Raw genomic sequence first — 17,199 nt, forward strand, 5'->3', positions numbered from 1 at the left:
AGAAGGAAGATATTCGAAGGTACCTAGAGGACATCCAACTGCCATCTCTAACGGATACACAAAGAACAGATTTAGTAGCACCTATCACAGAAGAAGAAGTAGAGAATACGATCAAACTATTACCAAAAAACAAAGCTCCAGGACCGGATGGTTTCTCTAATTCATACTACCAAACCTTCCGTAAATCTCTGGCACCGCACCTAGCTCAATTGTTCAACCAGGCCACGCAATTAGGCACTTTACCCCAAGAACTACTAACAGCACATATCATCACACTCCCAAAGCCGGGCAAGTCCCCAACACAATGCCCTAACTTTCGCCCAATATCGCTACTGAATACTGACGCCAAACTATTCGCCAAAATCCATGCACAAAGACTAAGCAAGATACTCCCATCACTAATCCACAATGACCAGGTGGGATTTGTGGCAGGAAGGCAAGGATCGGACAACACGCGTAAAGTACTGAACCTCGTACACAGCATACGTAGAATGGGTAAAGAAAGTCTCCTGGTATCATTAGATGCAGAGAAGGCCTTCGACCGCCTCAGTTGGCCATTCCTTCAAGAGGTTCTCCACAAGTTCAACTTCCCTAAACAATTCCTAGGAACAATCAGCGCATTATACAATCATCCCACAGCTAAGGTTGTCACTGCGGGTTTCTGCTCGGAGGCCTTCGAAATAACAAATGGAACCAGACAAGGCTGCCCACTATCGCCGCTCTTATACGTACTAGCACTGGAACCACTGGCAAGCAAGATTCGCAGTGAAACCTCGATCAAAGGTGTCAGATTGGGAGACGACGAATACAAGTTGAGCCTCTTCGCGGATGATGTTTTTCTCACATTAACAGAACCGCACATATCAATGCCTAACCTAATGAAACAGATCGAACAATATGGGAAACACTCATACTATAAGCTCAATGTGAACAAAACACAAGCTTTAGGGATAAACATCCCCACGCAAAAACTAGAACGATTACAAGACAGCTTCCCATTAGATTGGCGCTCAGACTACCTGACATTCCTAGGCCTAAAGATCACAAAAAACCCAACCAACTTGTTCAAAGCCAATTATAGACAAATTTTTGCCTCTATTAAAACAACCCTACAAGACTGGGAGGGGAAATTTCTATCATGGATAGGCCGTATAGCAGCCATAAAAATGTCACTATTACCCAAACTACAATATTTGTTCAGGACTCTACAAATACCATTACCAAAGAGTTTCCTCATAGAAATCCAAAACATATTCCTAAAATTCGCCTGGCAAAACAAAAAAACAAGAGTAGCTACCAAAATACTACAGAAACCCATCAAAGAAGGCGGGCTGGGCTTCCCAGATGTCCAAGCATATCACCAGGCAGCACTACTTAACACTATCGCACAAACAATGTCAAAAGCCAACACCCCCCAGTGGTCACACATAGAGACACATTGGGCGAAACCCGTAGAAATCAGAACCATTCTATGGACCCCACAGAAGTGGAGACCGCAAACGTACCAATTACTGCCCACGACACAATTACTACTAGAAACCTGGGATTTACTCAAACACGACATGACAAATTACCAAACAATCCCGCTATCCACTAGCATAGAAGCACTTACGAAAATCATCCCTACATTAGACAAACAGCCGTGGCTGGCACAGGGAGTGAAACATGTAGTACAACTATTCGAAGCAGGGAAGTTGCTACCGTTTCCCGAGTTGAAACCTAAATATAACCTTCCAAGTCGGTTATTATTTCCATACCTGCAAATCAAATCTTGCATGGCAAGCATAAAACCAACCGACAACAAGACAGGAGCACCATCCATGCTGTCACACTTTGAGAAACTATGCTTAGACAGGATACCCCACAAGAAGACGATCTCGGCATGCTACAGTCAACTACTCTCCAACAAAACTGAAGGCAAAATAAGCTTCAAGCAAGCATGGCAAAGAGAACTTAAATGCACTATAGAAGAAGATCAATGAAAAAAAGCATATGCATCACACAAAGGCGTCACATCATGCACGAACCACCTAGAACTACAAAGGAAATTGCTTTACCGCTGGTATCTAGTTCCAGACAAAATACATAGAATATGGCCTAAAACATCCACAAATTTATGCTGGAGATGTAATACACAAGTTGGAACAATGCTCCACATCTGGTGGTCATGTCCGCTATTGCAACCCTTCTGGAAGAAGGTCCAAGAACTCATAGCACAGGCCTCGCAAATAGACATAACACCTGACGCAATCACCTGCATCCTGTTCATACAGCCAGAACAAATGAACAAGGTACAATGGGCAACTACGTACCACATACTCATTTCGGCGGTGACAGTGTTAGCCAGACTATGGAAAAAAACAACCCCACCCCGGATAGAACAGCTAATAGACCAAGTAAACACCAACTGGAAATACGAATCTATGCATGGGCGCCAATATGGTGAAAAGAAAATCTTAACCAAGGCCAGTCTCATGTGGAAAGACTACTGGACGAAGCAGAGCAATAGAGGACCTCATCAAGACAGGGAAACTAACAAAACACAGTAGAAGGGGAACACATACATAGCCCAAGAACTATCAGACACAAGGCACACCTAAGGAGGCCATAAGGGGTAACATGACCCGTCAACCCCTAGCACCCCTACCTGCATAATCTCCCCCTCACCTTCACTATCCACAACGAAACAGACACGTAGACTCCTGATACAAGAAGCCACCACTATGTACCCAACACTAGATAACCAGTAATAGGCCCTAGGCATTAGCAAGCACAACATTTATATGTAGCATGTACAGTACAGTTAAATTGAATTAGAATTGACCTGTGCACTTTGTACCTATGCCAAACAAGTGATTATAATATGTTCAATAAGTATGTACTATTTGTAATGGAACTGGTATGTCGCATCGAAACATTACTGATCTTGCTGATGATATACCCCCCCTCCCCTCCCCTCCCTTTTTCTTCTTTCTGTATCCACCCCCTGTTTACTCATGCAAATAAAAATTGTCAAATTGAAAAAAAAAAATACCAAGGATCAAAGCAGAACAATGACAAAGGAACATTCCAGGAAAGCTGAACTATGCAGACTAATTGCAGGCTATGAGGTCTTCCGTAGTATCCTCCATCATCACCATTAATAATAGACTTAATATAGACTGGAAACAGCAAATTTGGCTAGGACGCCAGCTTAAATCAAAACCTCTGTTCCACTCCACCCTCCCATTCTCACTTAGCGTAACACTGCTTGTATACTGAATATACCGAAATGCGGATAGTTCATGATTGTTGCTATTACTCTCTGGAACGTTTCGCTGAATGGTTCACAAAATATCGTTGTTAGTGTGGCGAAATTGGTCCCATAGGAATGAATGGCGAAATGTTCAAAACTAACTAGAGTGGGAGCTGACAAAAGCTGAAAAATTAGGACATGATTTCTAAACTGCCACCACTCCCTCATTTTCAAGCCCACCTACACAAATCTTATATCAAAACGTTCAGCTATCCCTGCTGCCACTAAACATGTCCACGGCTAAGCCATAGTCCTGATAATTTTCACAATAGGACCATTTGTTTGAAACTCACGCCGTCCATTGACATTTATTGAAACTCCACTCTAGCCACCTCAAAATTGAAGAGCAATATCTAAACTGCGGCTGTGCCTTAATTTTTAATATTTCAGAGACATACTATGCATCAAAATGTAGGTCTGGGTTTTGTGATTCTCACAATATAAAGCTCTTCGTTGTAGGATGTAAAGTTTTTACAAATACGACCGTTAGATGGCAACCGCCAGTGAAGTGAGCAATTTGGAGCAGTGTGTTTTTAACCGCTCTTCTCTGCCCTATTTGAAATCTATTAGTTCCTGTTGGCAGTTGGTGGGATGTTCGAGGGATTTGAAAGATTTGAAAGCTCTTCTCTGCCCTTGCTGTAGAGTGAGTGAACCACACTCCAACCTTTCCACAGTTACTCCAGCCACTCCAACCACACAACAGTTACTCAAGCCACTCCACCCAGTTACTCCGCTCACTCCAGTTGTAGACTACTGGTGGAGGCAAGAACACTTCACACAATTTCCCCAGAAATTTTAGCTTTTCTTGTTTCTAATTGTTCTTGCAGCAGATGATCACTCCAGAACACCTTGTGCCTCCCAATATTAGGAAAATTATCCTTGAGGGTAAAGTGGTCAATTTTGCCTCCTACTTATAGACTCCCAAGATGCAGTCAAGAACAAGGCTTACTCTTACATTGACTTCGGCTGTGGTTCTGAAAGCTAGGGATCTAGAACAAAGAAATTTCCTGTCACCGAATTTGTATCAGCATTCGGTATATATCCACACCGCAGGGAGGAGCTAGACGACTTGTATTTATTCAGGTTATCATTCTAGCAGGACCGGAAACATGGTTTGGAAATATTAATATTTTAAACACTTTCAAGTTACTCCCTATCCACCCTTCACTGTGGCATCTACACTTGGCCGTTAAGTGTATGGAACCCAAATCGGACACTGACAGTGCGAACACTGCTGGTAGTTCTATCTCCAAGTATGTTTGGTGACGTTCGTATGAGAAGAGCGGCGTTCGGTGGGAGCAAACTCCCGAACGAGGGACATAAGGCAAGCACACGTACGAACAGTTCTGTTCGGTATATTATTGTATTTTGTACTCCCGAAAGAGACCTGCCGCACAGCCTGATTTCATGGAACTCTTTTGGGCAGGAGCCTCGTGTGCGGTCGGTCAAATTATGACCTCCATGGAAATCCCGAACCCCTGAACCGATATGGGTTATTTTTGGAAATATTTGTTCCCCAGATCGGGGCTATCAGGGGATGTGACTTTTGTGGGTACTTTCAGGAGATTGTAAAATGTGTGTTTTCTGTGCCTGGAGATAATTGAGTTTAGTACAGTTCTTGACTCAATTATCTCTCAGGCACAGGAACAAACACAAACACACTGCATAAATTATATAGACCCACTACACAAAGACACACACACACTTTGCATTCATTATATACACACACACTACACAAAAACAAACACGCACACACACATATATTCTTGAAAACATAAATTCTGACTGGCATGTATATTTTGTGCATTTACCTCAATATTCAATGCTTTCCAACAGTCTCCAACCACAGCTATAGAACACTATTTAAAAATAGTTCTCAATCCTACTTCAGTGAAGTCATCAATCCTGAAGATGTCAAATCAGATGCTTCCCATAGAGAAGCAATGCGGACATACGACTTGCTCATAAATTGCAGTGATCTGCCAAGCCTTTACGGATTCCACTGCTTCTAGTAGAGAAGTATTGGAGGTAAACTTTATCTGTCGACATCACACTTTGCATGTTGATGTCAATTAGAGTCAATAGCTAAATCCATTTTTGTGGTCGTAGTCCAATGAATGACAGACACGAATAGGTGTGGACGCTGAAAATGTAAACAAAGACATCTCTCAGAAATAGCACTGTTTTCACTTGCCTGGATGCAGGGGTAAAATCTATGCCCCAAATTGACTTCATTAACATGAAGTGATTTTGGTTCTTAGAATTTCTCTTTAACCTCAATCCTAACCTGGTATTTAAGGCTGGCACAATCACAGTATCTGTATTGCTGTCAAATGAATGCAATCAATGATATTGTGGCAATATATCTGGCAATGATGTAGCCATCACGTGGACATTTGTGAATGGAGTGGGCGGGCCTCTTCGTCCAGACCACCGATTGGCTTGAACACTACATGGGAATCAGCTGTTCGGTATGTTTAATTACATACCGGCTATTTAAGGGGTGGAAGTTGCGATAGCGTTTTGTATCTGCCCCTGACGACGGCGTCTGGAGACGCTGAAACGCGCGTCGGGCTGTTCTTTTTGATTTAATTTGATTTCTTTGATCATGCACTGGGGTTATGGGTGGTAGAACTTGGACTTCGATCTTTTACTAATCTAGGAGTATCGGTAGGTATTAGCATAAGGCTATTGCCAAGGTAATAGGATTTAGTCTGGACAACATTTAGTTGTTAGTATGGAGCCGTGATTAGAGTTATAACCAGACCTTCTGAGACAGAGTTCTATATAGGGATGAAGTTTACTGCTCGTCTTAACTATATTTACTAGGTTTTTTATATTTACTCATTTGGTTCCTACTGTGGACTACCTGTGAAGTTATTGCAGGCAACAGGGATTTCCCTCGTTTCAGCATTTGGGTATTTAAGTGGAGCTTTAGACGGAGTAATTCGCCAGGTCGTTTAGACTGTGCAGTGGATATAGATGGAGTATTTACCTCGCTATACAGATACACTGGGTCCATACTGACTCTTTAATTCTCAGTTTTTTGTTGCCTGTGAAGTAACCGGCCACTTTGCCTTTGTCAGTTATACCTACCTACTCTAGTATTAATTGGTTGGAGTCTAAGTATTTTTTAAAGCTTTGGCATTAATAAAGTATTGATTTTTACCGTTAGCACACCTACAAGGGTTGTACTGCTTTTTCCTGGCACTATGCCCATTTGGGCATGATTGCCGGCGAATTAGTATTTTTTCTTTTTCTGTGTTTACTATAATCTATGATATTGGTTGCAATCACAGAGTGTGAGAACTAATTGAGGCATAATGCTGTACTGCTTCACTAACCAGAATTCTTAACCTGGCGAGTTCCAGGTACAGAGTTTGTATCCAGATGAAAAAGGCACCCTTGGACAGAGCAGTGCTTGACAGCCTTATGCGTGAGGCATTTACCAATAATTCAGTAAATGTAGTAATTGGCATTAACTGGGAGTGCCCTAAGCCAAAGGGCATCTGACAGCGGTAACAGTGCCAAATCACTTGATGCCAGCAAGGAGCTATAACTGGGTTGCCCAACAATAGCAGGGTCTCAACACTATCTAGAATTTAAGACATTTGAACTGTGAACATAGAGATTGCATCCAGAATTACAAAAAGTATAAAAATAAATAAAATTAAAAAAAAAACAAAAAAAAAAAAACACACAACAACAACTACAGCCATAATCACAAAAGAGTTAAGGCATATAAGAGTATAGGAAAGGAGGAGAGAAGAGAAAGAAGTAGAGAGAGTGACTGCCTGAGTGCATATCTCTTATATGAAAATGTTGCGTAGCTTTTAACTTTTGGCCCTAGTTCCTAAATAGTAGGGAAAATGAATAAAAAAAAAAACAAAAAAACACTCCAAGTTCAGACATTAACACAATCTTGATTTCTTGACACAAAAGAGCACATTAAAGTCTCACTGTTCTTACTTTAAAAACCCCTTTCCATTTTTGTAGCTTAAATCTACTCCGTCGTCAATGGTTGAAGTAGATATTTCGTAAAGCTTTCAATTCACCACTATTTAGTAATTAAATAAAATTATCAATACAGCAGGTCATGAAAAAGGCTTCAAAGAGCCCTGTATACATGTCTACATTTTCAAATTATTTATTCTAAAGTAAACACATACATTTGTCACTCTGTATGCCAGCACAGCTGCTTGAGGTACTTCATTGTGCAAACTTTTTTATTAAGTCTTCACGTTTGCTGAGATAACTACCTGTATAGAAGTACTGTAATGCTTCTCTGTCAGGATAATCCTATTGGCTCAGAGAGTCAAATGGTGTGGATGTGCAATAGGCATATCAATGTTTCTCTAAGGAGACACATTTGATTGGCTGATATTATCCATCCGGATTATTTTACTAGAAGTAGACGTGGCAGCAGCGAACACCTTGCGGCTGGATAAAAAGGAAGTAAAAAATATTATGTAAGTTTGTTCAAGGGGACTCAATCTAAATGGGACCAGGGACACCGATAGCATAAATACATATTTGAGAGATTGGGTTGAGGGGAGAAAACACTGGTTGTTGGTTGGAGTAACCAATCAATCTAAAAGTTCTAAATGTATTCATATTGAGTACAGACATGTTAATGAGTTTTTCTCTGCTATATTTTCAAATATTTTAAATCTCTCTCAAAGCAACTCTGCAAAACAGTCATTGTGGAGGAGTAACGAATATGTTGCTGACTTGACAAAATCTGATTCCACAGAAAACAAACCATGAATTTATTATCAGTTTCCAAACAATTTCCATTTCCTTAGAAAAATTATGATGTGAGTAATACTTAAAAACGTCCAGCTAGATTTAGCTGTGGTTAATCTGTGAGGTGTTGGATTCATTTTAAAGGGGCTCCAATCAAGCTGTCAGTGTGCTTCACTCAGTGTAGGAGATCCGAACTTACAGGTCTGAGAGGGCTCCAAGACTCCAATGTAAAAAAAACTGTCTGGAGTATTGCAGAGTGCTACTATAGTACCCATTTGATACAAGTTCAGCCAACACTGGAAGACTGCAAGGCAATGCTATTGCATGGAAAGCTTCTCTACCACCTGGTCCAACACACAAGGTAACTCTAATAGGGGGGCAGGGCCTGACCGCCGAGCAGAGAGGATGCATGCCTCCACAGCTCCGGCAGAAGGGACCCAACTAAGCGAAATTAATAAGAAAATAAGCGACAAAACTGAAAACAAAGGTCACCTGGAGCACGGGCACACCAGGATGCACACACAGATACCTGTCAAGCGAGGCTCTACGAAAAGTACACCCAGCACCCTGGAACGGCCTCCAAGCATGGCGAGCGCGGGAGAAACGGCCGCTCTCCCGCTGCCAAAAGCTGCTGGAAACCTGACCAGAAGACCTCGTTCCCCCCCCTATGGCCCGGTGGGGGTAATCCCGGGCCACCCAAACTCGAGCCGTTGGATGAGCCGTCCCCAAGCAGAACGACCACAAAGCCCAGAGGACGCGACTCAGGCCCACAAAATGGCGGACGCCTCGCTCACCACAATACCAAGCGATGCCGCTAGAGAAACAGAGCTCAGACTCAACAGAATCTTCACCGCATTCTGGGCAAAACTGGAAGCACGTATGAGACCTCCGGGACCGATGACAGAGCCCGACAGCATACTGCAGGGCCAGACACGGGAGGCCAGAGAGAGGGGCATGGAAGTTCCCCCGGACTCCCGACGCGAGACGGGCAGGCAACAGAGAGGGGCCGAACCAAAAGCCGCTATCTGGAGACACACTAGGGGCAAATATGACCCGGGAACAGCAACCCGATACAGGGCAACGCCCGCCTGCACCCATCAAAGGCCACACCGCCTACAAACAAAGCTGCAACATAAGCCCCGGAGAAACATAACGCAGCGGGACCAACCAGCAACGCCAGACAAGGCAAGAGCCCCAAAGCGGACCCACAGCCAAAAGTAAGACCCACGACCGTGACTATAACGCACCCAACGAGTGAACCAGACCTCCTCACCGGAGAAGCGCTCCTCTGCACCCCCGGGTTACTGAGAGCAAGGCAACAAGCGAGCCACCACGCCAGCTATACCCTCAAAGCGTCGGGAGTAGGGTGAATAACCCTGACTGGACACTAAGAACACACTGCTTCCCGCAGACCTGGCCAGTGGCAAGCCTAATCCTAAACGTTGATGTTGCACCTATATATCTCATATATGTTCTTTTATCATTTTGTTGATGCTTTATTATTTTCACGTCACTCACACTCTAGCTTAAGACTAGCACAACATGTAATCACCCACTCATAGCTTAGGTAGGCAAGAGAGATGTATAGCCACCTTATGAGTCAGCCAAACAGGAGCCTAATTGCTAATCTAAAGGAACTGTCATATCTAGCCTGTTTTACCAAGTACACTTTCTTACCATAGTTCACTAGAGTTACACAAGACTATCTGCTTAAACAAAAATTGTGCATGTATTTTCAACTACCCCTTTGTAACAGATGTCTAAACATTGCGTGAGGATTGCCGTTGGGGTACCTTGTGCACGTATGTCAAACTAATATGCACTGCAAAAAAAAAAAAAAAACCTACAGCTATTTAAAACAGATTTTGGTTCATGGCTTCTAAATGTTACTGCCATGCATTTTATTCTGCAGAATGTTAATTAATCCCATATTTCCTGGTTATTAAACACACATCCATCTGACAAAATGCTTTATTCACTAAACACTGAATTGAAAATCTATGTAGTTAAAGGAACACTATAGTCACCTAAATTACTTTAGCTAAATAAAGCAGTTTTAGTGTATAGATCATTCCCCTGCAATTTCACTGCTCAATTCACTGTCATTTAGGAGTTAAATCACTTTGTTTCTGTTTATGCAGCCCTAGCCACACCTCCCCTGGCTATGACTGACAGAACCTGCATGAAAAAAAAAAAAACTGGTTTCACTTTCAAACAGATGTAATTTACCTTAAATAATTGTATCTCAATCTCTGAATTGAACGTTAATCACATACAGGAGGCTCTTGCAGGGTCTAGCAAGCCATTAACATAGCAGGGGATAAGAAAATCTTAATTAAACAGAACTTGCAATAAAGAAAGCCTAAATAGGACTCTCTTTACAGGAAGTGTTTATGGAAGACTGTGCAAGTCACATGCAGGGAGGTGTGACTAGAGTTCATAAACAAAGGGATTTAACTCCTAAATGGCAGAGGATTGAGCAGTGAGCCTGCAGGGGCATGTTCTATACACCAAAACTGCTTCATTAAGCTAAAGTTGTTCAGGTGACTATAGTGTCCCTTTAATTGAAACCAATTTGAAAAAAAGAGGGGAAAAAATATATAACTAAGCTATAGTAAGTTTGCAGGTTTTAGGCTCAAATTTACAGTTTGGTTTTCAATTAACTGCAATGGATTGATTGTTTAATGAATTAATTTAAAAACGTTCTATTGTTTTTCAAACCATTTTCAAAACTGTGCTTTTGCTCCAGAACTAAAGAGACTACTTGGTACAAAGTGACTGATCATTTATTGTTCTTTTCACTGTCCTATAAACAAAACGTGTGACTGTGTGAGGAGGTATGCAATACCATTTACTTAGTACTTAATTTTGACTGTTTGCAAAGAGGCTTCCGTTTTAAAGATTTTCAGAAGACAGGTTTTGGAGGGGCAGCAAAAAACTGTGCTAGCAAGTAGACTTTGGGGTTAAAAAAGTCTGTGAACAGTTTAATTCCTAAAGGTAAATCAGCGACAGGGACATATTGGCACCATAACAATTTCATTTCAATTAAGTTGGTATGGTGCCCTGAGTATTCCTTAAACAAATATTTGCAGAAATAAGGAGACTATTGTATTTACCAGCCCAAGTATTAGGGTGGGAGTATAAAACAAAAAACAAAACAAAAAAAGAACTAAAATGTCAGAACAGCAGAGCTTGAGCAAATAAAAATACATTCATTTATATCCAGGTTTGCAATGGATCTATTCCTGTTATGTTTTTGCTAGTACTTATACCCTTTAAAGCAATTGTGTATTTCTTTCCAAAGATCCATGTGGTTTACAATATTGGTGCTTGGTTACCCAATCTTTTATTTTAAAAGTGTCTCAATGGCCAAATCATTGGCTGCGCTATATATTAGAAAATATTTAATTCTGCAAAAGCCCTTCATTAACCCCTTACCCTTAAGGACCAAACTTCTGGAATAAAAGTGAATCACGACATTTCACATGTCATGTGTCCTTAAGGGGTTAAAGGTTACCATGGATTCCTGACCCTACAGGGTTAAAACCACAATCTAGCCCCCCCCTCCCCTCATGCCTCCCTAAATATAGTAAGAATGTACTTGTATTCAAGTCTGCAGCTGCTTACTTTGTCCATGCCCACTGCCATCAGCAGAAGTGGTAGCCTGATCCAATCACAATACTTCCCCATAGGATTGGCTGAGGCTGACAAAGAGGCAGATCAGGGGCAGAGCCAGCACAATTCAAACACAGCCCTGGCCAATCAGCATCTCCTCATAGAGATGAACTGAATCAATGCATCTCTACGAGGAAAGTTCAGTGTCTGCAAGCAGAGGGTGGAGACACTGAATGTTTGGATGCATTTTAGGTGCCATGACACAGGAAGGATCTCCAACACCCATCTAAGGAGTGGCCAGTGAAGTTATCACTAGGCTGTAATGTAAACACTGCATTTTCTCATTGGGTCCAAATTGTGGGTCATACCAGGGGTTAAAACCCACTGCTTTAAAGAGAGCTGCAATGTTAGCATATGCATATGGTTCTATAGTTCTGGCACGGATATCAGCAAGACAAACCATAAAAATGTGTATATGGTTTGTAATACATATGATAGGGAAACAAAACCAGTCTACCCACAGTGTGACTTTCACATAGTAACTGGATTTTTTATTTTTTTTTGCAAATTAATATTGTCCTTAAAGTTTTCCATTAATTCTATTCATAGAGCTAGAGAATGTATACTTGTTAGCGGAGTATCTCCAATAACATAATGCATTTAAAAGTGAAAATGATTAAATGGTTAAACTGTGACTTTTGCTGTGGTGTTTATGAAGGAGTGTTACAAAGGTTACAGAGAGATGGATCACAAGTGAGAAACACATAGGTACTGCTTACCTCCTGAGTCTTAAGCTGTTAAATAAATAGTCATTTTGTTCTTGCTAGAAATCCATGATTATAGTCAGATTAATGACATCCCCTGTGAACTGAGACTCATTGATGTGTGATATGCCTAAAAAAGATAACACAGAAACAAATATGTCAGCACAGCTTGGATGGGGTAAACTGAAAAAAAAAAGGAGAATCAATAAAGAGGGAAGGAAGACCAATTCAATTGAACATTCTTATATCCTGTATGCAAGAAGAAATACGGACAAATCCATATAGTTATTAGACAGTGAAGAAGCAGCATACGGTGAGGATATTCTCACTATAGGACATTGCAAGTCACAATATAGGGAGAAATTAGTGAAACGATGTAAAATCAAATAATGAAAAGATGATGTAGAAAAAAAAAAAGTAACCTACCATCTGCAGACCTAAATACAGAGATATCAGTGAAGATTAGGTTAGATAATTTAACCCCTTAAGGACCAATGCCATTTAATATCCTCATTTTAACCTGGTCTCTAAACACCCAATAGCAATATGGCATATTCTACCCATGTACCATTACTATTTCATATGAATAGGCCATTTGTATTTTTATATTTCAAGGTCTTTAAGGGTCACTTAATTAAGACAGAATTATTGTTGTGTTGCTCCTTAAGGGGTTAATGACATGTCCCCATAACTACACACAGTCCTGCAAAGTGAGCAAGGAGCTGCCCAGCTGTATAATGGCAGGCTGAATACAGGCCTGTGTGTAAAGGGCACCCATTACCTTCCATGTAGCCATATAGAAAGTGTAAAATATCTATACATCCACAGTGCTGCTTACCTCACTCAGTACAGGAATTGGTACATGTGATCCTCACCATCCAACCACAGCATGTCCCCTGTCACACTACATAGCCCCGCCCACACGTGACGTCATCAGTCACAAGCCGCCAGCATCCCGTTTACGCTGTCACTCACGCCTCGCAATTCTTGTAAACTGGGCGCAGCCAATGAGAAGGAAAAAAAAAACTGCGTCTCCGCAACCAGGCGCTGGTAACCAAGCTTTCTTGGGCGTAGCGCAAACGACGTAGCCAATCAGGCGTCTCCTCACGCCCAGGATTTCCTACTTCCGGGTTTAGAGCTCTGCGTTTATTATTTTTTTTCTGTCTCTCTTTCCACATTTAACTTTATTAACATAAAATGTTGAGCATTTTTTTTTATACAGACTACAAGAATCTGTAATGGACAGACATGTGGTTCAATTAGTGGTATCCATCACACTATTTCGTTTTTACTTGTTCATCCAAAGCATTGCTTGGTATTGTATTATATAAATGTATTAGTTTAATGTTACCATTTAATAATACATTTATATACCTACCAAGTGTCCCTATGTAGGAGGGACAGTCCCTACTTTATGCTCAAATCCATCTGTCCCTCTTTTTTTTTCTAGTTATATCCCTCTTTTCTAGGAGCTCCTTACTGTTGGTGTGTTTGAATGCATAACACAACTCCACAGCAATAAAACTCACAGTTATATGACTTTAAACTACAATAAATGTGTTTAGAAATCAGTCTGTGTGAATAAGATAAGATTGGTTTTGTTTTGAATTACATTTTAGTTGCATAAATTGTTATTAGTACGTAACAGAAAACGTCTCAGAACAGCCCGCCCCTAGCCTCATCCCCCACTCACACTCCTGAAATTAAAGTGTCCCTCATTGTCCATTTCAGATGTTGGAAGATATGCTTGTACACTGCTTGCAACATAAACTATACATTTTAACCCCTTCAGGACGGAGTCAATAGTGCACATTATCAAAACAAAACATAAACAAAAACTGGAATTTGCGCTATATGTCTGTTCAACCATAATTCCCCGCTGTCACATGTCATAAGTGCACCCACACTTATTATATATCATTTTGTTCAGCAGAAAAAGGGCTTTACTTTATCATTAACTATTCATATATGGAACAAAATTTATTATGAATAAAAAAAAAAAAAATTTTTTAGAAAATAAGATTTCTTAAAAAATTTGTATTTCCGTCTGACATTTTAGCTGTGAATGTCATAATACTGTTAGGTTTTACTGCAAAAAAATGCACATATTTCTAATCAGCGATGTCTCACGAGTACAACATTACCCCCCATTAACAGGTTTTATGGTGTTTTGGAAAGTTACAGGGTCAAATATAGAACATTCCATTTACAAATTGAAATTTGCCAGATTAGTAATGTTACCTTTGAGACGGTGTGGTAGCCCAGGAATGAGAATTACCCCCATAATGGCATACCATTTGAAAAAGTAGACAGCTCAAGGTATTGAAAGTGGGGTATGTTTAGTCTTTTTTAGTAGCCACTTAGTCACAAACACTGGCCAAAGTTAGGGTTCATATTTGTTTTTGTGTGAAAAAAGCAAAAAACTAATATTTGGCCAGTGTTTGGGACTAAGTGGCTACTAAGAAAGACTGGACATACCCCACTTGCAATACCTTGGGTTGTCTACTTTTGCAAATGGTATGCCATCATGGAGGTAATTCTCATTCCTGGGCTACCGTACACTCTCAAAGGCAACATAACCAATCTGGCAAATTTCAATGTCAAAAAAATGAAATGCAAGCCTTATATGTGACTCTCTAACTTCCCAAAACACCATACAACCTGTACATGGGGGTAATATTAGTCTCAGGAGACTTCACTAAACACAAATATTAGTGTTTTAAAACAGCAAAACATATTACAACAATAATATAGTCCATAAAAGTGCTGTTCGTTTGTAAAAAAAATGCAAAACACGTCACTTTTACTTAAAATATCATCGTTGTAATACAATTTACCAGTATGAAACACTAATATTTGAGTTCAGCTAAGTCTCCTGAGTAAAACAGTGCCCCCTATGTACAGGTTTTATGGTGTCTTGGAGAGTTACAGGGTCAAGTATAGTGCTTGCGATTATTTGTATTTTATATATAGATAGATATATATAGAATGTCATTCTAAGTGTATTTTGTTACCAATATATATATATATTAATAACAAAATACAGTTAGAATGAAATTACATATGAATATATAATTTATTTTAAATTTTGTTTAAATATTCTATTTATTTATTTTATTATATTATTTATTTATTATTGTAATTATACGTATATATATATATATATATATATATATATATATAAAATATATGTGTATATATCTATTATATATGTAATATATATACATATTATATATATATGCAACGTCATTCTAAGTGTATTTTAATACTAATATATGTACTTGTATTAATATTAAAATACACTTTGTATGACGTTACATATATATAATATGTATATATATTATATATATATAATATATATATACATATATTATATATATATATATATATATATAGAGAGAGAGAGAGAGAGAGAGAGAGAAAAGTAATGAAGGGAGCACACTAATTCTTAAGAAAAATGCAAAATTATTTACTGCATTCCAAAGAATACATCGCTGTGGTATACAAACAAATCAACGTTTCGACCCTGCTGGATCTTTATCAAGATCACAGTGCAAAATGAAAATTACTTACAATTTATACATAATCGTGTGTTAAGCTTACCATTAAGATGATCGGACAGCCTGTAGACTGAGAAACCCGGAAGTGAGAACCACCACGTGACATCGTGCGTGTGACGTATTGCGTATAGCGTGAATAGCGTAGTTGCTAAGTAACTATGTCCAAGGAGTAAAAACGTAATGTGTGTTGCGTAAATAGCGTAGTTACTAAGTGACTACGTCCAAGGAGTACAACCAAACGCCCGATAGAGGCAAAACGAAAACAAAGAGGCTACACCAGCCTATCAACGTATATACACAGGAAGACTAAGCCCATCTCCCCACAGTCTGCATGTGTACATCTATGTACGTGCTGAACACAAGTGCAGTGAAACAAAGGTGCATAGAAACGTCAAAGTGACAAACTGTAAAGTGTGCAAACTGTGTACATACAGTATCATATGCAGATAAGGAACGGGCTAGGTCATGTATCAAAAGTAGGTAACAAGGTCACATTGTAGTATCCATCCATACAAAGTATCTAGGCATTGTAATATATACCACTACAGGGTATATGAGTTTAACCTTTATTACTGTACCGTGGTATAGGCATTTGCGCTGGGGGCATGAAATTCTAGTGTGACTAGACTTACTCTATTCATATAGATATGTGCAATTATATCCCACATATAGATTTATTCTGGGACAATCTAAACCTATTTTCACTTAATCTGTTATTACTACCCTCTATATTAGGGACTGTTTATTATTTCACATTTAAATCTATTCTGTGTATATAACACGTCAAAGAACAAATTGTAGTAGCTGGTTTTCTTATTGTAGAATAGACTGTGTGGGTATGTACATTATAAAGTAGTAGATTATTTTATAGTATAGAGATAGGGAATTACAGCTGGGTTATCAAGTCTAACAAAAAGTGTACTATGGAGCTGCAGGAATGATTTTCAAAATACTAGAAGATATCCTATATGGGCATAATTCAGTTTACAGCTATAGGAATCCTACTTCAAAGAAACATGGACAATACAAGATGTTCATTAAGTCCATTTGGGGTCACTGTGTTGAGGTGATGAATCCAATGGGCCTCGCGTTGTAGGAGCAACTTGGATCTGTCACCTCCTCTCGGTTGTGCCGGAACATGGTCGATTGCAATGAACCGTAATGAAGGTAAATGATGGTTACTGGCCAAAAAGTGTTTCGCAACGGGTTTTTCGGTCCG

At 39.8% G+C, this 17,199-nt stretch overlaps 1 protein-coding gene across 2 annotated transcripts in view; it reads right to left on the minus strand.

The window, feature by feature from the left end:
- Positions 1-13,495, minus strand: part of LOC134572891 (H(+)/Cl(-) exchange transporter 5) — a 100,580-nt gene extending 87,085 nt beyond the window's left edge. The window contains exons 1-2 of one of the 2 annotated variants that reach the window (XM_063432182.1): positions 13,259-13,495; positions 12,436-12,550 (exon numbers count right to left, since the gene is read on the minus strand). The gene's annotated coding sequence lies outside the window, so the exon portion shown is untranslated. Of the gene's footprint in view, positions 1-12,435; positions 12,551-13,201; positions 13,218-13,258 lie in introns of those variants that run through there. The other variant, XM_063432183.1, reaches the window with a different exon arrangement.
- Between the last annotated feature and the right edge of the window lie 3,704 nt (positions 13,496-17,199).

The sequence above is a fragment of the Pelobates fuscus genome, chromosome 9 (assembly GCF_036172605.1).
Source record: "Pelobates fuscus isolate aPelFus1 chromosome 9, aPelFus1.pri, whole genome shotgun sequence".
NCBI classification, from domain to species: Eukaryota; Metazoa; Chordata; class Amphibia; order Anura; family Pelobatidae; genus Pelobates; species Pelobates fuscus.